This window comes from Phyllobates terribilis, unplaced genomic scaffold, assembly GCF_046119375.1.
Source record: "Phyllobates terribilis strain yellow unplaced genomic scaffold, ASM4611937v1 Scaffold_3__8_contigs__length_932513732, whole genome shotgun sequence".
NCBI classification, from domain to species: domain Eukaryota; kingdom Metazoa; phylum Chordata; class Amphibia; order Anura; family Dendrobatidae; genus Phyllobates; species Phyllobates terribilis.
In genome coordinates, this window is record NW_027362763.1 from 2,122,457 (window position 1) to 2,147,995 (window position 25,539).

The window sequence follows — 25,539 nt, forward strand, 5'->3', positions numbered from 1 at the left end:
GTTGCTTTTAAAACAATAGGCCATAGTTTAATTCTTGAAGAACTCATAGTTTTTTTGCATTTGATGGTGTTTGGAATCTTTTTCACTTTCTGTGCTAAAGCTTATGCTTTTATTTCTTTCTTGGTAAGACTTTAGCTACCTTAGTTGGCAAAAAGCAAAGCTAATTGAGAGAATTTGTAGGCAGAGGTGGAAAAGCTACATAACTGATTCCAAAAACTCCTCTGTCTTTAGAGTTAGTGTTAAAAATGCCAAAAATGGCAGAGGTCTTTAGGGGTAATTTGGTGCTGGTGCTGACTCTTTGTAATCTGTTTGAGCTAAGGCTCATAGTGTACTTTCTTTCTTGGTAAGAGTTTAGATACCTTATTGGCAAAAAAGTGAAAATAATTGAACCAGGGGAGGAGTCCTGAGGAGATAATTTGCATATTCCCACTGCATTTTGGGGTAAGTGAAGAGTCTCCGCGAGCTCAAAGAACATTGGATTTTGGCTGTTGGAGCTGTAAAGAGGACATCAGTAAACCAGGGGAGGAGTCCTGAGGAGATAATTTGCATATTCCCACTGCATTTTGGGGTAAGTGAAGTCTCCGCGAGCTCAAAGAACATTGGATTTTGGCTGTTGGAGCTGAAAAGAGGACATCGGTAAACCAGGGGAGGAGTCCTGAGGAGATAATTTGCATATTCCCACTGCATTTTGGGGTAAGTGAAGAGTCTCCGCGAGCTCAAAGAACATTGGATTTTGGCTGTTGGAGCTGAAAAGAGGACATCGGTAAACCAGGGGAGGAGTCCTGAGGAGATAATTTGCATATTCCCACTGCATTTTGGGGTAAGTGAAGAGTCTCTGCGAGCTCAAAGAACATTGGATTTTGGCTGTTGGAGCTGAAAAGAGGACATCGGTAAACCAGGGGAGGAGTCCTGAGGAGATAATTTGCATATTCCCACTGCATTTTGGGGTAAGTGAAGAGTCTCCGCGAGCTCAAAGAACATTGGATTTTGGCTGTTGGAGCTGAAAAGAGGACATCGGTAAACCAGGGGAGGAGTCCTGAGGAGATAATTTGCATATTCCCACTGCATTTTGGGGTAAGTGAAGAGTCTCTGCGAGCTCAAAGAACATTGGATTTTGGCTGTTGGAGCTGAAAAGAGGACATCGGTAAACCGCGCGCCTACCGGCGCGCGCATTTTGAAGCTTTTTTTTTAAGCTTTTTTCACTGTTTTCAGAACATTAACAATAAGAACATGGAAGAGTCCAGGAGCCATTTGGTGAGCTGCATATCCTGCTACATGTTCACAGACTTGCCAGTGGAAAAGCCAGACTTCACATGCCAGAAATGCAAGCTTGTGTCCCTGTTGGAGGAAAAGTTGCGAAATCTAGAAGAGAGGTTAACTACCTTGAAAATCATTAAGGAAGGTGAAGAGTTCTTAGACAGAGCAGAATTATCTCTTCATGATTCAGAAAGAGAAGAAATTCGAACTGCACCTGACGAAACAGAGGAATGGAAGCATGTGACCCACAGAAGCAGGAGGATCGAGAGGCAGTCAGCACCCATACTGCTCAGGAACCAGTACCAGGCTCTCACACAGGAGAACCATGAAGAAATACAGCAAGATAAGACTTTGCCAGCAATGAATAACCTTGTAAGCCCTCAGAATCCTCCTGGATGGAGAAAGAAGAATGTTGTGAAGAAAAAACGGAGAGTGGTGGTCATGGGGGATTCCCTGTTAAGAGGAACAGAGGCCGCTATCTGCAGACCAGACATAACCTCAAGAGAAATGTGCTGTCTTCCAGGAGCAAAAATTAAAGATGTGTCTGACAGGATATCAAGACTCTTCAGACCTACAGATCACTACCCATTCCTGCTAATACATGTGGGGACAAATGACACCTCAAGAAAGGACCTGGAAACCATCTGCAGTGACTTTGAAGACTTAGGCAAGAAAGTGAAAGAATTGGGAGCGCAGGTGGTCTTCTCATCCATCCTCCCAGTGGATGGCCATGGAACAATGAGGTGGAATAAGATTCTACAGGTGAACAACTGGCTACGTCGATGGTGCCGTCAACAAGGATTTGGATTTCTGGATCACGGAATGAATTACCTATACGATGGACTACTTGCTAGAGATGGGGTGCACCTTACGAAGACTGGAAAACATGTATTTGGAAGTCGCCTTGCTACACTCATCAGAAGAGCTTTAAACTAGAACAATGTGGGAAGGGAAGCAAAAGGCCAGAAAAAGCCATACAGCTGACAAATACTATTGAGATCTCTGCTACTGGAAGTGGAAAAGAAGAACAAAGACAAAAAAATCTAAATAATAAAAATATGGGAGGAAGAGAAACCAATCACAAACTAAAATGTTTTTATACAAATGCACAAAGCATGGGCAACAAACAAGGAGAATTGGAACTACTAATGCAGGAAAAGGAATATGATGTCATTGGAATCACTGAAACTTGGTGGGACGATACACATGATTGGAATAAAAGGCTAAAAGGATACAACTTATTTGCAAGAAACAGACTTGATAAACGAGGAGGAGGTGTTGCATTGTATGTTAGAAAAGCGTATATCTGCACAGAGATTGAAGCTTCAGAGACTGGGAGTTCTGTGGAAACTGTTTGGGTAAGAATACAAGGAGAGAACAACGGAAAGGACACCATTGTAGGCATTTACTACAGGCCACCTGGGCAAGCTGAAGATATGGATGAACTCTTTATGTATCAAATGACCAAGTTCTCCAAAAAATATGACGTAGTGGTCATTGGAGACTTCAACTATCCAGACATTTGTTGGGAATCTCTCTCAAGTAAAACTAACAGGTCAAGCAAATTCTTATCCTATCTTGCTGACAACTTTATCTTTCAAAAGGTAGGGGAGAAAACAAGGGGATCTGCTACTTTGGATCTAATTCTTATAAACAGGGAGGAAATGGTTGAGGAGGTAAAGGTGGCTGGGACCCTAGGAGGCAGCGATCATGCTATTATAGAATTTTGGATAACTAGAGGAGGAAGACATGTGAAGACTCAAACTTCAAGGTTAGATTTTAGAAAGGCAGATTTTAAGAGACTCAGAAAGAGAATAGGAGGGATCCAATGGCTGGATGTCCTTAAGGACAAAAATGTCCAGGAAGGATGGGAAATTTTTAAAAATGAGATTCTCAAAGCACAATCGTTAACAATCCCGAAAAGTAGGAAGAATGGGAAGCATTTAAGGAAACCAGGATGGATGAACACAGAACTTAAACACATGCTAAAAAGAAAGAAAGAAATGTTTATTAAATGGAAAGAGGGAAGCATATCTAAAGAAGATTATAATGCAGTCTGCAGATCCTGCAGGGCACGTATCAGGTTAGCTAAAGCTGACAATGAATTAAGGCTTGCAAGAGATGTCAAAAGCAATAAAAAAGGATTTTGGGGGTATGTCAAAAGTAAAAGAAAAGTCAAAGATGCTATAGGATTTTTACAGGATGAAAATGGAGAAATGGTAAGAGAGGATGTTGAGAAGGCCGAACTTTTTAATTCCTATTTTGCATCTGTTTTCTCTCAGAAAGAAAATGTAACATCAACTGATCTTCACTGTCCTTTTAAAGGAATAGAGGAATCCAAGTTATCAGTAAACAGAAAGATTGTGAGGGAATATTTAGCTAACATAAATGAGTTCAAGTCTCCAGGTCCAGATGATTTACACCCCAGAGTACTGAAGGAGATTGTAGAAGAAATTTTAGAACCACTCTCCATAATCTTTGAAAATTCTTGGAGAACAGGAGAAGTCCCAGAAGACTGGAGAAGAGCAAATGTTGTTCCTATCTTCAAAAAGGGGAAGAAGGTGGACCCAGGGAACTATAGGCCGGTGAGTCTGACTTCTATACCAGGAAAGATCTTTGAACAAATTATTAAACAACATGTATGTAAGTACATGGATAAGAATGAAGTGATTAACCAGAGTCAGCATGGGTTTGTAACTAACAAGTCATGTCAGACTAACTTAATTTCCTTCTATGACAGAATCACTGACTGGGTGGATCAGGGAAATGCTGTAGATATAGTATATCTTGACTTCAGCAAAGCATTTGACAAAGTATCTCACGTCATCCTTATTGAAAAAATGACCAAGTATGCAATGGACCAGGCAACTGTTAGGTGGATTCATAACTGGCTTAGTGATCGGACTCAAAGGGTGGTTGTAAATGGCTTCACATCCAGCTGGATGAATGTCTCAAGTGGGGTACCACAGGGCTCCGTCCTGGGACCTGTATTGTTCAACATCTTTATCAATGATTTAGATGAAGGAATTGAGGGTAAACTGATTAAATTTGCTGATGACACAAAGCTAGGAGGGATAGCTAATACTAGAGAAGAGAGAGAGAGGATTCAAAAAGACCTAAATAAACTGGAGCAGTGGGCAGCAACCAACAGAATGGTTTTTAACAGGGAAAAATGCAAAGTACTACATCTGGGCAATAAAAATGAAAAAAGCATATACAGAATGGGAGGAATAGAGCTAAGCAACAGTACATGTGAAAAAGACTTAGGTATACTAATAGATCATAGACTGAACATGAGTCAACAGTGTGATGCAGCAGCAAAAAAGGCAAATACAATTCTGGGATGTATTAACAGAAGCATACAGTCTAGATCACGTGAAGTCATTATCGGTCTTTACTCCTCTTTGGTCAGACCTCATCTGGAATACTGTGTACAGTTTTGGGCACCACATTTTAAAAAAGACATAGACAAACTGGAGCAAGTTCAGAGAAGAGCGACCAGAATGGTGACTGGTCTGCAAACCATGTCCTATGAGGAACGGTTGCAGGATTTGGGAATGTTTAGCTTGCAAAAGAGAAGACTGAGAGGAGACTTAATAGCTGTCTACAAATATGTCAAGGGCTGTCACATTGTAGAAGGATCATCTTTATTCTCATTTGCACAAGGAAAGACTAGAAGCAATGGGATGAAACTAAATGGGAGGAGACACAGATTAGATATTAGAAAAAACTTTTTGACAGTTAGGGTGATTAATGAGTGGAACAGGCTGCCACGAGAGGTGGTGAGTTCCCCTTCAATGGACGTCTTCAAACAGAGGCTGGACAGACATCTGTCTGAGATGATCTAGTGAATCCTGCTTTGAGCAGGGGGTTGGACCAGATGACCCAGGAGGTCCCTTCCAACTCTACCATTCTATGATTCTATGATTCTATGATTCTATGAGAGAAATGTAAGAATTGGTGGAAAAGCTACATAGCTGATTCACAAGAATTCATCTTTGAGTTTTGGACAATGCTTTGCCTTGTTTTTAAACTTTTTAGTAATTGGCTCTTTCAAGACATATTCAGTCCTCCTTTTTTAAGTAAAACTTTAGCAGATTTAACAGCCAAAATCCCAAACCAGTCAAGTGGGTTCATGCATTGGTGGTATAGTGGTGAGCATAGCTGCTTCCCAAGCAGTTGACCCGGGTTCAATTTCCAGCCAATGCAATACTTATGTAGTTTTATTTCTGGCATATCATACATTTTACAAACTATTTTGTAATGTTAGTGCAGAAAATGTAAAAAAAAAAGCTGACGCTGTAAGCATTGGTGGTATAGTGGTGAGCATAGCTGCCTTCCAAGCAGTTGACCCTGGTTCAATTCCTGGCCAATACAAAACATTTGTGTGTTTTTTTTTCAGGCACGTCATACTTTTTACTAACAATTTTGTAGGGTTAGTGCAGAAAATGTGAAAAAAATGCTGGGTACCTTAAGCATTTTTGGTATAGTGGTGAGCAAACCTGCCTTCCAAGCAGTTGACCTGCGATTGATTCCTGGTCAATGCAATACTTATGTGGGGTTTTTTTTCCTGGCACGTCTTACTTTTTACTAATAATTTCGTATTGTTAGTGCAGAAAATGTAAGAAAAAAAGATGGCTACTGTAAGTGTTGGTGGTATAGTGGTGAGAATCTCTGCCTTCCAAGTAGTTGACCCGAATTTGATTCTCAGCCAACGCATGAATTGTTTTTCACATTTGGTGATGCTTTTAGTCTGTTTTAATTTTTCATGTTAAGTCTCAGGCTCTTCTTTCTTCTTAGAGTTTAGCAACCACGAAAATGAGAAAAAAATTGAAGAGAATATTTCTTAGCTTTTTTTCAACTGTCTCATCTAACTGATCTTCTGCTCTTCAGTTGTTGATTAAACACTTTGTAGGGTTAGTCTCCAATATGAAAGCAATGTCAGGGTTGGCATTGGTGTTATGCTGGTGGGTGTAGTTGCTTTTAAAACAATAGGCCATAGTTTAATTCTTGAAGAACTCATTGTTTTTTTGCATTTGGTGGTGTTTGGACTCTTTTTCACTTTCTGTGCTAAGGCTTATGCTTTTATTTCTTTCTTGGTAACACTTTAGCTACCTTAGTTGGCAAAAAGCAAAGCTAATTGAGAGAATTTGTAGGCAGAGGTGGAAAAGCTACATAACTGATTCCAAAAACTCCTCTGTCTTTAGAGTTAGTGTTAAAAATGCCAAAAATGGCAGAGGTCTTTAGGGGTAATTTGGTGCTGGTGCTGACTCTTTGTAATCTTTTTGAGCTAAGGCTCATAGTGTACTTTCTTTCTTGGTAAGAGTTTAGTTACCTTATTGGCAAAAAAGTGAAAATAATTGAGAGAATTGTAAGAATTGGTGGAAAAGCTCCCTAGCTGATTCACAAGAATTCATCTTTGAGTTTTGGACAATGCTTTGCCTTGTTTTTAAACTTTTTAGTAATTGGCTCTTTCAAGACATATTCAGTCCTCCTTTTTTTAAGTAAAACTTTAGCAGATTTAACAGCCATAATCCCAAACCAGTCAAGTTGGTTCATGCATTGGTAGTATAGTGGTGAGCATAGCTGCTTCCCAAGCAGTTGACCCCGGTTAGATTCCCGGCCAATGCAATACTTATGTAGTTTTATTTCTGGCATATCATACATTTTACAAACTATTTTGTAATGTTAGTGCAGAAAATGTAAAAAAAAAAGCTGACCCTGTAAGCATTGGTGGTATAGTGGTGAGCAAAGCTTCCTTCCAAGCAGTTGACCCGGGTTCAATTCCCGGCCAATACAAAACATGGGTGTATTCTTTTTTTCAGGCACGTCATACTTTTTACTAACAATTTTGTAGGGTTAGTGCAGAAAATGTGAAAAAAAATGCTGGGTACCTTAAGCATTTTTGGTATAGTGGTGAGCAAACCTGCCTTCCAAGCAGTTGACCTGCGATTGATTCCTGGTCAATGCAATACTTATGTGGGATTTTTTTTACTGGCACGTCTTACTTTTTACTAATAATTTCGTATTGTTAGTGCAGAAAATGTAAGAAAAAAAGATGGATTCTGTAAGTGTTGGTGGTATAGTGGTGAGAATCGCTGCCTTCCAAGTAGTTGACCCGAGTTCGATTCTCAGCCAACGCATGAATTGTTTTTCACATTTGGTGATGCTTTTAGTCTGTTTTAATTTTTCGTGTTAAGTCTCAGGCTCTTCTTTCTTCTTAGAGTTTAGCAACCACGAAAATGAGAAAAAAATTGAAGAGAATATTTCTTAGCTTTTTTTCAACTGTCTCATCTAACTGATCTTCTGCTCTTCAGTTGTTGATTAAACACTTTGTAGGGTTAGTCTCCAATATGAAAGCAATGTCAGGGTTGGCATTGGTGTTATGCTGGTGGGTGTAGTTGCTTTTAAAACAATAGGCCATAGTTTAATTCTTGAAGAACTCATTGTTTTTTTGCATTTGGTGGTGTTTGGACTCTTTTTCACTTTCTGTGCTAAGGCTTATGCTTTTATTTCTTTCTTGGTAACACTTTAGCTACCTTAGTTGGCAAAAAGCAAAGCTAATTGAGAGAATTTGTAGGCAGAGGTGGAAAAGCTACATAACCGATTCCAAAAACTCCTCTGTCTTTAGAGTTAGTGTTAAAAATGCCAAAAATGGCAGAGGTCTTTAGGGGTAATTTGGTGCTGGTGCTGACTCTTTGTAATCTTTTTGAGCTAAGGCTCATAGTGTACTTTCTTTCTTGGTAAGAGTTTAGTTACCTTATTGGCAAAAAAGTGAAAATAATTGAGAGAATTGTAAGAATTGGTGGAAAAGCTCCATAGCTGATTCACAAGAATTCATCTTTGAGTTTTGGACGATGCTTGCCTTGTTTTTAAACTTTTTAGTAATTGGCTCTTTCAAGACATATTCAGTCCTCCTTTTTTAAGTGAAACTTTAGCAGATTTAACAGCCATAGTTCCAAACCAGTCAAGTTGGTTCATGCATTGGTGGTATAGTGATGAGTTATTGCTGCTTCCCAAGCAGTTGACCTGGGCTCGATTCCTGGCCAATGCAATACTTATGTAGTTTTATTTCTGGCATATCATACATTTTACAAACTATTTTGTAATGTTAGTGCAGAAAATGTAAAAAAAAAAGCTGATCCTGTAAGCATTGGTGGTATAGTAGTGAGCATAGCTGCCTTCCAAGCAGTTGACCCGGGTTCGATTCCTGGGCAATACAAAACATCGGTGTTTTTTTTTTTCAGGCACGTCATACTTTTTACTAACAATTTTGTAGGGTTAGTGCAGTAAATGTGAAAAAAATGCTGGGTACCTTAAGCATTTTTGTATAGTGGTGAGCATAGCTGCATTCCAAGCAGTTGACCAGGGTTCGATTCCTGGCCAACGCATGAATTGTTTTTAACATTTGGTGATGCTTTTAGTCTGTTTTAATTTTTCGTGTTAAGGCTCATGCTCTTCTTTCTTCTTAGAGTTTAGCAACCACGAAAATGAGAAAAAAATTGAAGAGAATATTTCTTAGCTTTTTTTCAACTGTCTCATCTAACTGATCTTCTGCTCTTCAGTTGTTGATTAAATACTTTATAGGGTTAGTCTCCAATACGAAAACAATGTCAGGGTTGGCATTGGTGTTATGCTGTTTGGTGTAGTTGCTTTTAAAACAATAGGCCATAGTTTAATTCTTGAAGAACTCATTGTTTTTTTGCATTTGGTGGTGTTTGGAGTCTTTTTCACTTTCTGTGCTAAGGCTTATGCTTTTATTTCTTTCTTGGTAACACTTTAGCTACCTTAGTCGGCAGAAAGCAAAGCTAATTGAGAGAATTTGTAGGCAGAGGTGGAAAAGCTACATAACTGATTCCAAAAACTCCTCTGTCTTTAGAGTTAGTGTTTAAAATGCCAAAAATGGCAGAGGTCTTTAGGGGGAATTTGGTGCTGCTGTTGACTCTTTGTAATCTGTTTGAGCTAAGGCTCATAGTGCACTTTCTTTCTTGGTAAGAGTTTAGTTACCTTATTGGCAAAAAAGTGAAAATAATTGAGAGAAATGTAAGAATTGGTGGAAAAGCTTCATAGCTGATTCACAAGAATTCATCTTTGAGTTTTGGACAATGCTTTGCCTTGTTTTTAAACTTTTTAGTAATTGGCTCTTTCAAGACATATTCAGTCCTCCTTTTTTAAGTGAAACTTTAGCAGATTTAACAGCCAAAATCCCAAACCAGTCAAGTGGGTTCATGTATTGGTGGTATAGTGGTGAGCATAGCTGCTTCCCAAGCAGTTGACCCAGGTTCAATTTCCAGCCAATGCAATACTTATGTAGTTTTATTTCTGGCATATCATACATTTTACAAACTATTTTGTAATGTTAGTGCAGAAAATGTAAAAAAAAAAGCTGACCCTGTAAGCATTGGTGGTATAGTGGTGAGCATAGCTGCCTTCCAAGCAGTTGACCCAGGTTCAATTCCCGGCCAATACAAAACATCAGTGTTTTTTTTTTTCAGGCACGTCATACTTTTTACTAACAATTTTGTAGAGTTAGTGCAGAAAATGTGAAAAAAATGCTGGGTACCTTAAGCATTTTTGGTATAGTGGTGAGCAAACCTGCCTTCCAAGCAGTTGACCTGCGATTGATTCCTGGTCAATGCAATACTTATGTGGGGTTTTTTTTCCTGGCACGTCTTACTTTTTACTAATAATTTCGTATTGTTAGTGCAGAAAATGTAAGAAAAAAACATGGCTTCTGTAAGTGTTGGTGGTATAGTGGTGAGAATCGCTGCCTTCCAAGTAGTTGACCCGAGTTCGATTCTCAGCCAACGCATGAATTGTTTTTCACATTTGGTGATGCTTTTAGTCTGTTTTAATTTTTCGTGTTAAGTCTCAGGCTCTTCTTCTTAGAGTTTAGCAACCACGAAAATGAGAAAAAAATTGAAGAGAATATTTCTTAGCTTTTTTTCAACTGTCTCATCTAACTGATCTTCTGCTCTTCAGTTGTTGATTAAACACTTTGTAGGGTTAGTCTCCAATACGAAAGCAATGTCAGGGTTGGCATTGGTGTTATGCTGGTGGGTGTAGTTGCTTTTAAAACAATAGGCCATAGTTTAATTCTTGAAGAACTCATTGTTTTTTTGCATTTGGTGGTGTTTGGACTCTTTTTCACTTTCTGTGCTAAGGCTTATGCTTTTATTTCTTTCTTGGTAACACTTTAGCTACCTTAGTTGGCAAAAAGCAAAGCTAATTGAGAGAATTTGAAGGCAGAGGTGGAAAAGCTACATAACTGATTCCAAAAACTCCTCTGTCTTTAGAGTTAGTGTTAAAAATGCCAAAAATGGCAGAGGTCTTTAGGGGTAATTTGGTGCTGGTGCTGACTGTTTGTAATCTTTTTGAGCTAAGGCTCATAGTGTACTTTCTTTCTTGGTAAGAGTTTAGTTACCTTATTAGCAAAAAAGTGAAAATAATTGAGAGAATTGTAATAATTGGTGGAAAAGCTCCATAGCTGATTCACAAGAATTTATCTTTGAGTTTTGGACAATGCTTTTCCTTGTTTCTAAACTTTTTAGTAATTGGCTCTTTCAAGACATATTCAGTCCTCCTTTTTTTAAGTAAAACTTTAGCAGATTTAACAGCCATAATTCCAAACCAGTCAAGTTGGTTCATGCATTGGTGGTATAGTGGTGAGCATAGCTGCTTCCCAAGCAGTTGACCTGGATTCGAATCCCGGCCAATGCAATACTTATGTAGTTTTATTTCTGGCATATCATACATTTTACAAACTATTTTGTAATGTTAGTGCAGAAAATGTAAAAAAAAAAGCTGAACCTGTAAGCATTGGTGGTATAGTGGTGAGCATAGCTGCATTCCAAGCAGTTGACCCGTGTTCAATTCCCAGCCAATACAAAACATCGGTGTTTTTTTTTTTCAGGCACGTCATACTTTTTACTAACAATTTTGTAGGGTTAGTGCAGAAAATGTGAAAAAAATGCTGGGTACCTTAAGCATTTTTGGTATAGTGGTGAGCAAACCTGCCTTCCAAGCAGTTGACCTGCGATTGATTCCTGGTCAATGCAATACTTATGCGGGGTTTTTTTTCCTGGCACGTCTTACTTTTTACTAATAATTTCGTATTGTTAGTGCAGAAAATGTAAGAAAAAAACATGGCTTCTGTAAGTGTTGGTGGTATAGTGGTGAGCATAGCTGCCTTCCAAACAGTTGACCCGGGTTCAATTCCTGGCCAACGCATGAATTGTTTTTCACATTTGGTGATGCTTTTAGTCTGTTTTAATTTTTCGTGTTAAGGCTCATGCTCTTCTTTCTTCTTAGAGTTTAGCAAACACGAAAATGAGAAAAAAATTGAAGAGAATATTTCTTAGATTTTTTCAACTGTCTCATCTAACTGATCTTCTGCTCTTCAGTTGTTGATTAAATACTTTGTAGGGTTAGTCTCCAATACGAAAGCAATGTGAGGGTTGGCATTGGTGTTATGCTGGTGGGTGTAGTTGCTTTTAAAACAATAGGCCATAGTTTAATTCTTGAAGAACTCATTGTTTTTTTGCATTTGGTGGTGTTTGGAATCTTTTTCACTTTCTGTGCTAAGGCTTATGCTTTTATTTCTTTCTTGGTAACACTTTAGCTACCTTAGTGGGCAGAAAGCAAAGCTAATTGAGAGAATTTGTAGGCAGAGGTGGAAAAGCTACATAACTGATTCCAAAAACTCCTCTGTCTTTAGAGTTAGTGTTAAAAATGCCAAAAATGGCAGAGGTCTTTAGGGGGAATTTGGTGCTGCTTTTGACTCTTTGTAATCTGTTTGAGCTAAGGCTCATAGTGTACTTTCTTTCTTGGTAAGAGTTTAGTTACCTTATTGCAAAAAAGTGAAAATAATTGAGAGAATTGTAAGAATTGGTGGAAAAGCTCCATAGCTGATTCACAAGAATTCATCTTTGAGTTTTGGACAAAGCTTTTCCTTGTTTTTAAACTTTTTAGTAATTGGCTCTTTCAAGACATATTCAGTCCTCCTTTTTTTAAGTAAAACTTTAGCAGATTTAACAGCCATAATCCCAAACCAGTCAAGTTGGTTCATGCATTGGTGGTATAGTGGTGAGCATAGCTGCTTCCCAAGCAGTTGACCCTGATTCTATTCCCGGCCAATGCAATACTTATGTAGTTTTATTTCTGGCATATCATACATTTTACAAACTATTTTGTAATGTTAGTGCAGAAAATGTATAAAAAAAAAGCTGATCCTGTAAACATTGGTGGTATAGTGGTGAGCATATCTGCCTTCCAAGCAGTTGACCCGGGTTCGATTCCCGGCCAATGCAAAACATGGGTGTGTTTTTTATTCAGGCACGTCATAATTTTTACTAACAATTTTGTAGGGTTAGTGCAGAAAATGTGAAAAAAATGCTGGGTACCTTAAGCATTTTTGGTATAGTGGTGAGCAAACCTGCCTTCCAAGCAGTTGACCTGCGATTGATTCCTGGTCAATGCAATACTTATGTGGGTTTTTTTTTTCCTGGCACGTCTTACTTTTTACTAATAATTTTGTATTGTTAGTGCAGAAAATGTAAGAAAAAAACATGGCTTCTGTAAGTGTTGGTGGTATAGTGGTGAGCATAGCTGCCTTCCAAGCTGTTGACCCAGGTTCGATTCCTGGCCAACGCATGAATTGTTTTTGACATTTGGTGATGCTTTTAGTCTGTTTTAATTTTTCGTGTTAAGGCTCATGCTCTTCTTTCTTCTTAGAGTTTAGCAACCACGAAAATGAGAAAAAAATTGAAGAGAATATTTCTTAGATTTTTTTCAACTGTCTCATCTAACTGATCTTCTGCTCTTCAGTTGTTGATTAAATACTTTGTAGGGTTAGTCTCCAATACGAAAGCAATGTCAGGGTGGGCATTGGTGTTATGCTGGTGGGTGTAGTTGCTTTTAAAACAATAGGCTATAGTTTAATTCTTGAAGAACTCATTGTTTTTTTGCATTTGGTGGTGTTTGGAATCTTTTTCACTTTCTGTGCTAAGGCTTATGCTTTTATTTCTTTCTTGGTAACACTTTAGCTACCTTAGTGGGCAGAAAGCAAAGCTAATTGAGAGAATTTGTAGGCAGAGGTGGAAAAGCTACATAACTGATTCCAAAAACTCCTCTGTCTTTAGAGTTAGTGTTAAAAATGCCAAAAGTGGCAGAGGTCTTTAGGGGTAATTTGGTGCTGGTGCTGACTCTTTGTAATCTTTTTGAGCTAAGGCTCATAGTGTACTTTCTTTCTTGGTAAGAGTTTAGTTACCTTATTGGCAAAAAAGTGAAAATAATTGAGAGAATTGTAAGAATTGTTGGAAAAGCTCCGTAGCTGATTCACAAGAATTCATCTTTGAGTTTTGGACAATGCTTTGCCTTGTTTTTAAACTTTTTAGTAATTGGCTCTTTCAAGACATATTCAGTCCTCCTTTTTTTAGTAAAACTTTGGCAGATTTAACAGCCAAAATCCCAAACCAGTCAAGTTGGTTCATGCATTGGTGGTATAGTGGTGAGCATAGCTGCTTCCCAAGCAGTTGATCCGGGTTCAATTTCCAGCCAATGCAATACTTATGTAGTTTTATTTCTGGCATATCATACATTTTACAAATTATTTTGTAATGTTAGTGCAGAAAATGTAAAAAAAAAAGCTGACCCTGTAAGCATTGGTGGTATAGTGGTGAGCATAGCTGTCTTCCAAGCAGTTGACCCGGGTTCAATTCCTGGCCAATATAAAACATCGGTGTTTTTTTTTTTTCAGGCACGTCATACTTTTTACTAACAATTTTGTAGGGTTAGTGCAGAAAATGTGAAAAAAATGCTGGGTACCTTAAGCATTTTTGGTATAGTGGTGAGCAAACCTGCCTTCCAAGCAGTTGACCTGCGATTGATTCCTGGTCAATGCAATACTTATGTGGGTTTTTTTTTCCTGGCACGTCTTACGTTTTACTAATAATTTCGTATTGTTAGTGCAGAAAATGTAAGAAAAAAACATGGCTTCTGTAAGTGTTGGTGGTATCGTGGTGAGGATCGCTGCCTTCCAAATATTTGACACGAGTTTGATTCTCAGCCAACGCATGAATTGTTTTTCACATTTGGTGATGCTTTTAGTCTGTTTTAATTTTTCGTGTTAAGTCTCAGGCTCTTCTTTCTTCTTAGAGTTTAGCAACCACGAAAATGAGAAAAAAATTGAAGAGAATATTTCTTAGCTTTTTTTCAACTGTCTCATCTAACTGATCTTCTGCTCTTCAGTTGTTGATTAAACACTTTGTAGGGTTAGTCTCCAAAACGAAAGCAATGTCAGGGTTGGCATTGGTGTTATGCTGGTGGGTGTAGTTGCTTTTAAAACAATAGGCCATAGTTTAATTCTTGAAGAACTCATAGTTTTTTTGCATTTGGTGGTGTTTGGAATCTTTTTCACTTTCTGTGCTAAAGCTTATGCTTTTATTTCTTTCTTGGTAAGACTTTAGCTACCTTAGTTGGCAAAAAGCAAAGCTAATTGAGAGAATTTGTAGGCAGAGGTGGAAAAGCTACATAACTGATTCCAAAAACTCCTCTGTCTTTAGAGTTAGTGTTAAAAATGCCAAAAATGGCAGAGGTCTTTAGGGGTAATTTGGTGCTGGTGCTGACTCTTTGTAATCTGTTTGAACTAAGGCTCATAGTGTACTTTCTTTCTTGGTAAGAGTTTAGATACCTTATTGGCAAAAAAGTGAAAATAATTGAGAGAAATGTAAGAATTGGTGGAAAAGCTACATAGCTGATTCACAAGAATTCATCTTTGAGTTTTGGACAATGCTTGCCTTGTTTTTAAACTTTTTAGTAATTGGCTCTTTCAAGACATATTCAGTCCTCCTTTTTTAAGTGAAACTTTAGCAGATTTAACAGCCATAGTTCCAAACCAGTCAAGTTGGTTCATGCATTGGTGGTATAGTGGTGAGTTATAGCTGCTTCCCAAGCAGTTGACCTGGGCTCGATTCCCGGCCAATGCAATACTTATGTAGTTTTATTTCTGGCATATCATACATTTTACAAACTATTTTGTAATGTTAGTGCAGAAAATGTAAAAAAAAAAGCTGATCCTGTAAGCATTGGTGGTATAGTAGTGAGCATAGCTGCCTTCCAAGCAGTTGACCCGGGTTCGATTACTGGGCAATACAAAACATCGGTGTTTTTTTTTTTCAGGCACGTCATACTTTTTACTAACAATTTTGTAGGGTTAGTGCAGAAAATGTGAAAAAAATGCTGGGTACCTTAAGCATTTTTGGTATAGTGGTGAGCAAACCTGCCTTCCAAGCAGTTGACCTGCGATTGATTCCTGGTCAATGCAATACTTATGCGGGGTTTTTTTTCCTGGCACGTCTTACTTTTTACTAATAATTTCGTATTGTTAGTGCAGAAAATGTAAGAAAAAAACATGGCTTCTGTAAGTGTTGGTGGTATAGTGGTGAGAATCGCTGCCTTCCAAGCAGTTGACCCGGGTTCGATTTCTGGCCAACGCATGAATTGTTTTTCACATTTGGTGATGCTTTTAGTCTGTTTTAATTTTTCGTGTTAAGGCTCATGCTCTTCTTTCTTCTTAGAGTTTAGCAACCACGAAAATGAGAAAAAAATTGAAGAGAATATTTCTTAGCTTTTTTTCAACTGTCTCATCTAACTGATCTTCTGCTCTTCAGTTGTTGATTAAACACTTTGTAGGGTTAGTCTCCAATACGAAAGCAATGTCAGGGTTGCCATAGGTGTTATGCTGGTGGGTGTAGTTGCTTTTAAAACAATAGGCCATAGATTAATTCATTGAAGAACTCATTGTTTTTTTGCATTTGGTGGTGTTTGGAATCTTTTTCACTTTCTGTGCTAAGGCTTATGCTTTTATTTCTTTCTTGGTAACACTTTAGCTACCTTAGTGGGCAGAAATCAAAGCTTATTGAGAGAATTTGTAGGCAGAGGTGGAAAAGATACATAACTGATTCCAAAAACTCCTCTGTCTTTAGAGTTAGTGTTAAAAATGCCAAAAATGGCAGAGGTCTTTAGGGGGAATTTGGTGCTGGTGCTGACTCTTTGTAATCTTTTTGAGCTAAGGCTCATAGTGTACTTTCTTTCTTGGTAAGAGTTTAGTTACCTTATTGGCAAAAAAGTGAAAATAATTGAGAGAATTGTAAGAATTGGTGGAAAAGCTCCATAGCTGATTCACAAGAATTCATCTTTGAGTTTTGGACAATGCTTTGCCTTGTTTTTAAACTTTTTAGTATTTGGCTCCTTCAAGGCATATTCAGTCCTCCTTTTTTTAAGTAAAACTTTAGCAGATTTAACAGCCATAATCCCAAACCAGTCAAGTTGGTTCATGCATTGGTGGTATAGTGGTGAGCATAGCTGCTTCCCAAGCAGTTGACCCGGGTTCGATTCCCAGCCAATGCAATACTTATGTAGTTTTATTTCTGGCATATCATACATTTTACAAACTATTTTGTAATGTTAGTGCAGAAAATGTAAAAAAAAAAGCTGACCCTGTAAGCATTGGTGGTATAGTGGTGAGCATAGCTGCCTTCCAAGCAGTTGACCTGGGTTCAATTCCCAGCCAATACAAAACATCCGTGTTTTTTTTTTTCAGGCACGTCATACTTTTTACTAACAATTTTGTAGGGTTAGTGCAGAAAATGTGAAAAAAATGCTGGGTACCTTAAGCATTTTTGGTATAGTGGTGAGCAAACCTGCATTCCAAGCAGTTGACCTGCGATTGATTCCTGGTCAATGCAATAATTATGTGGGTTTTTTTTTCCTGGCACGTCTTACTTTTTACTAATAATTTCGTATTGTTAGTGCAGAAAATGTAAGAAAAAAACATGGCTTCTGTAAGTGTTGGTGGTATAGTGGTGAGAATCGTTGCTTTCCAAGTAGTTGACCCGAGTTTGATTCTCAGCCAACGCATGAATTGATTTTCACATTTGGTGATGCTTTTAGTCTGTTTTAATTTTTCGTGTTAAGTCTCAGGTTCTTCTTTCTTCTTAGAGTTTAGCAACCACGAAAATGAGAAAAAAATTGAAGAGAATATTTCTTAGCTTTTTTTCAACTGTCTCATCTAACTGATCTTCTGCTCTTCAGTTGTTGATTAAACACTTTGTAGGGTTAGTCTCCCATATGAAAGCATTGTCAGGGTTGGCATTGGTGTTATGCTGGTGGGTGTAGTTGCTTTTAAAACAATAGGCTATAGTTTAATTCTTGAAGAACTCATTGTTTTTTTGCATTTGGTGGTGTTTGGACTCTTTTTCACTTTCTGTGCTAAGGCTTATGCTTTTATTTCTTTCTTGGTAACACGTTAGCTACCTTAGTTGGCAAAAAGCCAAGCTAATTGAGAGAATTTGTAAGCAGAGGTGGAAAAGCTACATAACTGATTCCAAAAACTCCTCTGTCTTTAGAGTTAGTGTTAAAAATGGCAGAGGTCTTTAGGGGTAATTTGGCGCTGGTGCTGACTCTTTGTAATCTTTTTGAGCTAAGGCTCATAGTGTACTTTCTTTCTTGGTAAGAGTTTAGTTACCTTATTGGCAAAAAAGTGAAAATAATTGAGAGAATTGTAAGAATTGGCGGAAAAGCTCCATAGCTGATTCACAAGAATTCATCTTTGAGTTTTGGACAATGCTTTGCCTTGTTTTTAAACTTTTTAGTATTTGGCTCTTTCAAGACATATTCAGTCCTCCTTTTTTTAAGTAAAACTTTAGCAGATTTAACAGCCATAATCCCAAACCAGTCAAGTTGGTTCATGCATTGGTGGTATAGTGGTGAGCATAGCTGCTTCCCAAGCAGTTGGCCCGGGTTCGATTCCCAGCCAATGCAATACTTATGTAGTTTTATTTCTGGCATATCATACATTTTACAAACTATTTTGTAATGTTAGTGCAGAAAATGTAAAAAAAAAAGCTGATCCTGTAAGCATTGGTGGTATAGTGGTGAGCATAGCTGCCTTCCAAGCAGTTGACCCGGGTTTGATTCCTGGCCAATGCAAAACATGGGTGTGTTTTTTTTTCAGGCACGTCATAATTTTTACTAACAATTTTGAAGGGTTAGTGCAGAAAATGTGAAAAAAATGCTGGGTACCTTAAGCATTTTTGGTATAGTGGTGAGCAAACCTGCCTTCCAAGCAGTTGACCTGCGATTAATTCCTGGTCAATGCAATACTTATATGGGTTTTTTTTTCCTGGCACGTCTTACTTTTTACTAATAATTTCGTATTGTTAGTGCAGAAAATGTAAGAAAAAAACATGGCTTCTGTAAGTGTTGGTGGTATAGTGGTGAGAATCGCTGCCTTCCAAGTAATTGACCCGGGTTTGATTCCTGGCCAACGCATGAATTGTTTTTCACATTTGGTGATGCTTTTAGTCTGTTTTAATTATTCGTGTTAAGTGTCAGGCTCTTCTTTCTTCTTAGAGTTTAGCAACCACGAAAATGAGAAAAAAATTGAAGAGAATATTTATTAGATTTTTTTCAACTGTCTCATCTAACTGATCTTCTGCTCTTCAGTAGAGATGAGCGTTGTTCTACTCGAACTGTTCGCCAATCTCAAATTCGAGCTGTTTTGGGCGGTGTTCGAGCCGTTCGGCGAACACGAACAATTTGAGAAAAATTCGGCTGTTCGAGGTTATGTTCGATAACTGTTCATGCACCAAAATCATAACTGGATTTTTTCTCAGTAATGATGAAAATTAATGTTAATACGCAGTTTGAGTGTACAGCGGGGTGGGGGGAGGGGCAGGGGATGGATCTCTGCAGGAACAATGAAGATCTCCATTTTTTTTTCTCTTTCCCGCATTTGCAGTGGGGAGGTGCAATCTGTCAGCCCATCAGCAGCGCACACACGGAGCGAAGTGCTTTTTTTCACACAAGCAAGGGCATGTGTCATTGGCAGTGTATGTCACATGTCCTTGCCCTATAAGACCAAGCCATTTTCCCCGTCGCCACCATTTTCTCACTGCTGCAGCTGCGTGTTAGACGGCACCGCTGTTGCTGTGTGCACTATACCTTGTTAATTTCAAGCCAATTTTCGCACAAATATACAGATAGCTTGGGAGTAGGGAATAGTTGTGATTGCAGTCCTTTTAAGGACTAGGTTACAGCATTTCCTACGACTTTTATCAGGCAGGTCTGTGCTCTTAAATAGATAGATTGTGGGAGTAAAGACTAATTGTAATTGGAGTCCTTTTCAGGACTAGGTTACATCAGTTCCTATCAGTTTTTGCCAGGCAGGTCTGTGCCAGTGCTGTGCAAGTTTTTTTCACAGCATTTGGCTGAATCTAGCAAAGCTAATCCTTCTTGGCCTATTGCAGAGTGTGTTAGTCAGTGGAGTAGCCTATCTGTGTTGCAAGATATACCACCTGTGTATAGAATACCAATTTTTTTACTGCACCTAGTGAAGTAAAATCTTTTGGGCATAGCATCATTCTATTAGTCCATCTATACTGACCTCCATCAGGTTGCAAATTGAATATAATTTTTTTCTGCATCTAGCTCTGAAAAAATTTTGGGCTTCTAGCTGTGTGTGGGACTTGTTGTATTAGTCCATCTATACTGACCTCCATCAGGTTGCAAACTGCATATATTTTTTTCTTCATCTACCTCTGAAAAAATATTGGGCTTCTAGCTGTGTGTGGGACTTGTTCTATTAATCCATCTATACAGACCTCCATCAGGTTGCAAACTGAATATATTTTTTCTGCATCTACCTCTGAAAAAATATTGGGCTTCTAGCTGTGTGTGGGACTTGTTCTATTAATCCATCTATACAGACCTCCATCAGGTTGCAAACTGAATATATTTTTTTCTGCATCTACCTCTGAAAAAATATTGGGCTTCTAGCTGTGTGTGGGACTTGTTCTATTAATCCATCTATACAGACTTCCATCAGGTTGCAAACTGAATATATTTTTTTCTGCATCTACCTCTGAAAAAATATTGGGCTTCTAGCTGTGTGTGGGACTTGTTCTATTAATCCATCTATACAGACCTCCATCAGGTTGCAAACTGAATATATTTTTTTCTGCATCTACCTCTGAAAAAATATTGGGCTTCTAGCTGTGTGTGGGACTTGTTCTATTAAACCATCTATACAGACCTCCATCAGGTTGCAAACTGAATATATTTTTTTCTGCATCTACCTCTGAAAAAATATTGGGCTTCTAGCTGTGTGTGGGACTTGTTGTATTAGTCCATCTATACTGACCTCCATCAGGTTGCAAACTGAATATATTTTTTTCTGCATCTACCTCTGAAAAAATATTGGGCTTCTAGCTGTGTGTGGGACTTGTTCTATTAATCCATCTATACAGACCTCCATCAGGTTGCAAACTGAATATATTTTTTTCTGCATCTACCTCTGAAAAAATATTGGGCTTCTAGCTGTGTGTGGGACTTGTTCTATTAATCCATCTATACAGACCTCCATCAGGTTGCAAACTGAATATATTTTTTTCTGCATCTACCTCTGAAAAAATATTGGGCTTCTAGCTGTGTGTGGGACTTGTTCTATTAATCCATCTATACAGACCTCCATCAGGTTGCAAACTGAATATATTTTTTTCTGCATCTACCTCTGAAAAAATATTGGGCTTCTAGCTGTGTGTGGGACTTGTTCTATTAATCCATCTATACAGACCTCCATCAGGTTGCAAACTGAATATATTTTTTTCTGCATCTACCTCTGAAAAAATATTGTTCTTCTAGCTGTGTGTGGGACTTGTTGTATTAGTCCATCTATACTGACCTCCATCAGGTTGCAAACTGAATATATTTTTTTCTGCATCTACCTCTGAAAAAATATTGGGCTTCTAGCTGTGTGTGGGACTTGTTCTATTAATCCATCTATACAGACCTCCGTCAGGTTGCAAACTGAATATATTTTTTTCTGCATCTACCTCTGAAAAAATATTGGGCTTCTAGCTGTGTGTGGGACTTGTTCTATTAATCCATCTATACAGACCTCCATCAGGTTGCAAACTGAATATTTTTTTTTCTGCATCTACCTCTGAAAAAATATTGGGCTTCTAGCTGTGTGTGGGACTTGTTCTATTAATCCATCTATACAGACCTCCATCAGGTTGCAAACTGAATATATTTTTTTCTGCATCTACCTCTGAAAAAATATTGGGCTTCTAGCTGTGTGTGGGACTTGTTCTATTAATCCATCTATACAGACCTCCATCAGGTTGCAAACTGAATATATTTTTTTCTGCATCTACCTCTGAAAAAATATTGGGCTTCTAGCTGTGTGTGGGACTTGTTCTATTAATCCATCTATACAGACCTCCATCAGGTTGCAAACTGAATATATTTTTTTCTGCATCTACCTCTGAAAAAATATTGGGCTTCTAGCTGTGTGTGGGACTTGTTCTATTAATCCATCTATACAGACCTTCATCAGGTTGCAAACTGAATATATTTTTTTCTGCATCTACCTCTGAAAAAATATTGGGCTTCTAGCTGTGTGTGGGACTTTCTCTATTAGTCCATCTTTACTGATCTCCATCAGGTTGCAAATTAAAAATAATTTTTTTCTGCATCTACCTCTGAAAAAATATTGGGCTTCTAGCTGTGTGTGGGACTTTCTCTATTAGTCCATCTATACTGACCTCCATCAGGTTGCAAATTAAAAATAATTTTTATCTGCATCTAGCTCTGAAAAAATATTTGGCCTTCTAGCAGTGTGTGGGACTTTCCCTATTAGTCCATCTATACTGACCTCCATCAGGTTGCAAATTGAATATAATTTTTTTTCTGCATCTAACCCAGCCAATAGTTTTGGCCTAATACCACAGTTTGGCCACTCAGCTCTGCTCGGTTTCCATCCATTGTTTTTTTGTGCAAACAACTCCAGAGTTGTGAATTAGTTAACCACCAAAATGAGTGGAAAAAGGCCTGCTGCTGGTGGAAAGGGGAATAGGCGTGTTGGGAAGGGGAAAAAAGGTTGTGTCCGTGGGGTAGGTGTTAAAGCAACAGTAACATCTGCAGAAGAAAGACCATCTTCCAGCCAAACTAAAATGTCTACTTCTTTTAGCGGACAATGTGATAAGATCCCTTTCTTACGGCCACGCCAATTGCTACAAATTCCAGATGAGGCACAAAAACAGCAGGTGCTTCAACGGATATCAAGTGCTCCTTTAAGTGGGCTCTCCTCCACATCAACTTCAACATCACAAATACTCCAGTCCTCAAAGGTGTCACCCCAATCGCACTTGCTTCCTCACAGCTCCCAAATCTCCAGCTGCCCGTCTGAGTATGAGGTAGAACAGATGGTTGAGTCTGCAGAGCTGTTTACTCATACTATAGCCTGGGAATCAGAGGTCGACTCCAGCGCTTCTGTGAATCCAGACGAGGAAATGATCTGCACTGATGCCCAGAATCTTTATGAGTCGGATCCAGGACCAGACGCAGAAGGTTCTGACCATAATGTAGACCCTCATTCCCAAACTGTAACTCCTGTTGGTGGAGACAATGAGGAAGACGATGATAAGACTCAAATACCTGATTGGAGCGACAACTTTAGTTTTTTGTCAGGGCAGGAACAGGTTGGCTCTGAGGACGACGGGTGTGATAACGCACAGGGTGATGATGATGAGGTTGGAGATCCCACTTACTGTCAACCCACAGTCAGCCAAGAGATGAGGTCAGCAGAGGAGGTGGAGGAAGATGCTAGTGACGACGAGGTCAGGTTGCGCCTTCCTGGACAGAGACGTAGTACTGGAAGCACGTCAACAACTGCATCCTGTTAGAACCTTGCTGTTAGGTTTTTTTTCCTTTGCTGGTCACATGACCTTGTTGGCCTATTTAATCCTGCTCCGCCCTTCTGGCTTTGCTGGACTTCATTGTATATCTACTTTCTAGCTAGCCTGTGCTCTGTATCTAACTCTGTTAGTTTGCTTGGTCTACGGACCTCTATGTTCTATCTATTTTGTTTGTTCGTCTGTCTGCTACTATTTCTGTTAGGAGGTGTCCCATATTCCTCCCAGTCCTTAGTACTTGTAGGGATTCCCTCCCCAAATCTATAGGTCTCCGTACAGACTAGATTAGGACTTTAGCAGGTCTGATCGCAGGATCAGGTTCCCTGTTACATCGTAGGGATTCAGCTGAGTCTTATAGTAGGGACAGATCTCCTCTCTTTCCTTAGCTTTGGTAGCAGAACATAACAGTAAGTCCAGCCCGTAAATTCTCTAAGGAAAGATTTTTTTTTTTTTTGTTCCATCATGGTGTCGGTTCAGGATTTGGCTAAACACCTGCAGGGACTCTCTCTGGAAGTGGCCGAGCTCCGTCAGCACGTGAGTAACTGTCCTGGAGCATATTTCTTGGAGCCTAAGGTATGTTTGCCGGATTTATTTTTTGGTGAACATCGAGAATTTTTTTCATTTAAAAATGCTTGCTTATTGTATTTTCGTTTGAGACCCAAGTCCTCTGGGGATGAATCCCAGCGCGTAGGGTTCATTATGTCACTTTTGCGCAAAGAGCCTCAGGAGTGGGCCTTTTCTTTGCAACCTAGTGATACATGCTTCAGATCAGTGGATAGTTTTTTTTCTGCTTTAGGACTATTATATGATGATCCTGACCGTGTGGCATCAGCTGAGACTGAGTTGAGACGTTTAAAACAGGGATCAGGTAATATGGAAAAATATTGTACACATTTTCGTCGTTGGTCCACTCAAACAGGGTGGAACGATTCTGCTCTGAAAAGTCTATTTCTTGCTGGGCTCAGTGAAAAGGTTAAAGACCTGCTAATTGCTTATCCTACACCTGAGGATTTGCAACAGGCTATGCAATTAGCTATACGGGTGGATAGAAGACTGCGTGCTAGGGTTAATGAGAGCAAATCCTCTGCTATGTCAGTTTCTGGTTATGATAATGTGTGTACTAACAGTGGTGAACCGATGGAGATTGGATCGGTGGCACCTCGCTCTCAAGAAAAACACCGTCGTTTTTCAGAAGGCTTGTGTTTCTATTGCGGGAAATCTGGTCATTTGATTAAAGGCTGTGAGCTTCGTATGAAGAAAGAAAAAAAAATGGTCAGTCACGCCCGTATTGCCTGTTTAAATTCCAAGGGTATATTTTTAGCTGCTTCCACGATTGCTCAGGAAAAATTAATGGAATTTCGGGTGTTTGTTGATTGCGGGTCTACACTGAATGTTATTGATGGGGGATTCGTGGAAAAACTCAATTTAAAACCTGAACCTTTATCATTCCCCATTGCTGTGGTTTCTGTGGATGGCTCCCCTTTGAAAGATATTACTCTCAAGGTCTGTGAATTTCCTCTCACTATTAATGGTGTTCACCATGAGAAATTGGATTTGGTAGTTTTGAATAACTTGCCTTCTCCAGTAATATTGGGTTTGCCCTGGTTAAAATTTCACAATCCTGTACTGGATTGGTCTACCAGTGAAATTAAATCCTGGAGCCATAAATGTTATGACAAGTGTTGTAACGGGCGTATTGCAGCTTTGGATAGGGGAGAATTGCCTGTTCCTATTCAGGATTTTTGGAGAGTTTTTTCTGAGAAAGAATCGCAGGTTTTGCCTCCCCATAGAGACTATGATTGTTCTATTGAATTTGTCCCTGGAGCGACTCTTCCTAAAAGTCGTTTATTTAACCTTACTATTCCTGAGAGGAAGGCTTTGGAGGAATACATACAGACAAGCTTGGCCGCCGGTCACATTAGGCCCTCTAAGTCTCCTGTGGCGGTTGGATTTTTTTTTGTAAAAAAAAAGGACGGCGGTTTACGTCCTTGTCTGGATTTTCGTGAGATTAACAAAATTACGGTACGCAATCCTTACCCACTGCCATTGATTCCTGATCTGTTTAACCAGTTATTGGGGGCCAAGTGGTTCTCTAAAATTGACCTTAAGGGGGCATACAATCTGTTGCGCATGAAGGAGGGTGATGAATGGAAGACTGCTTTTAACACTCCTGTGGGTCATTTTGAGAATCTGGTTATGCCTTTTGGTCTTACTAATGCTCCTGCATTTTTTCAGAATCTGATTAATGACATCCTTAGACCTTTGATCGGTAAAAATGTGGTTGTGTATTTGGATGACATTTTGATTTATTCGCCAGATCTGGAGTCTCATTGGCGGAGCGTGCGTGAGGTATTACAGTTATTAATGGACAATTCGCTTTTTGCTAAGCTGGAGAAATGTGAGTTCGCTGTACAGAGAATTAGTTTTTTGGGCTACATTATCTCCAGCAAAGGTTTTGAGATGGATCCGGTTAAGGTTCAGGCTGTGCAGGAATGGCCTAGGCCTATTGGTTTGAAATCGATACAGA

The 25,539-nt window shown here is 38.9% G+C and overlaps 4 non-coding genes across 4 annotated transcripts; all 4 read left to right on the plus strand.

Moving 5' to 3' along the window:
• The first annotated feature begins 10,905 nt into the window (after positions 1 to 10,905).
• Positions 10,906 to 10,977, plus strand: TRNAG-CCC (transfer RNA glycine (anticodon CCC)). Its single transcript has one exon. It is a non-coding gene; the product is annotated as a tRNA-Gly (tRNA).
• Positions 10,978 to 16,593: 5,616 nt separating this feature from the next.
• Positions 16,594 to 16,665, plus strand: TRNAG-CCC (transfer RNA glycine (anticodon CCC)). The gene has a single exon. It is a non-coding gene; the product is annotated as a tRNA-Gly (tRNA).
• Positions 16,666 to 16,761: 96 nt separating this feature from the next.
• Positions 16,762 to 16,833, plus strand: TRNAG-UCC (transfer RNA glycine (anticodon UCC)). The gene has a single exon. It is a non-coding gene; the product is annotated as a tRNA-Gly (tRNA).
• A 1,173-nt stretch (positions 16,834 to 18,006) lies between these two features.
• On the plus strand, positions 18,007 to 18,078 carry TRNAG-CCC (transfer RNA glycine (anticodon CCC)). Its single transcript has one exon. It is a non-coding gene; the product is annotated as a tRNA-Gly (tRNA).
• The last annotated feature ends 7,461 nt before the right edge of the window (positions 18,079 to 25,539 follow it).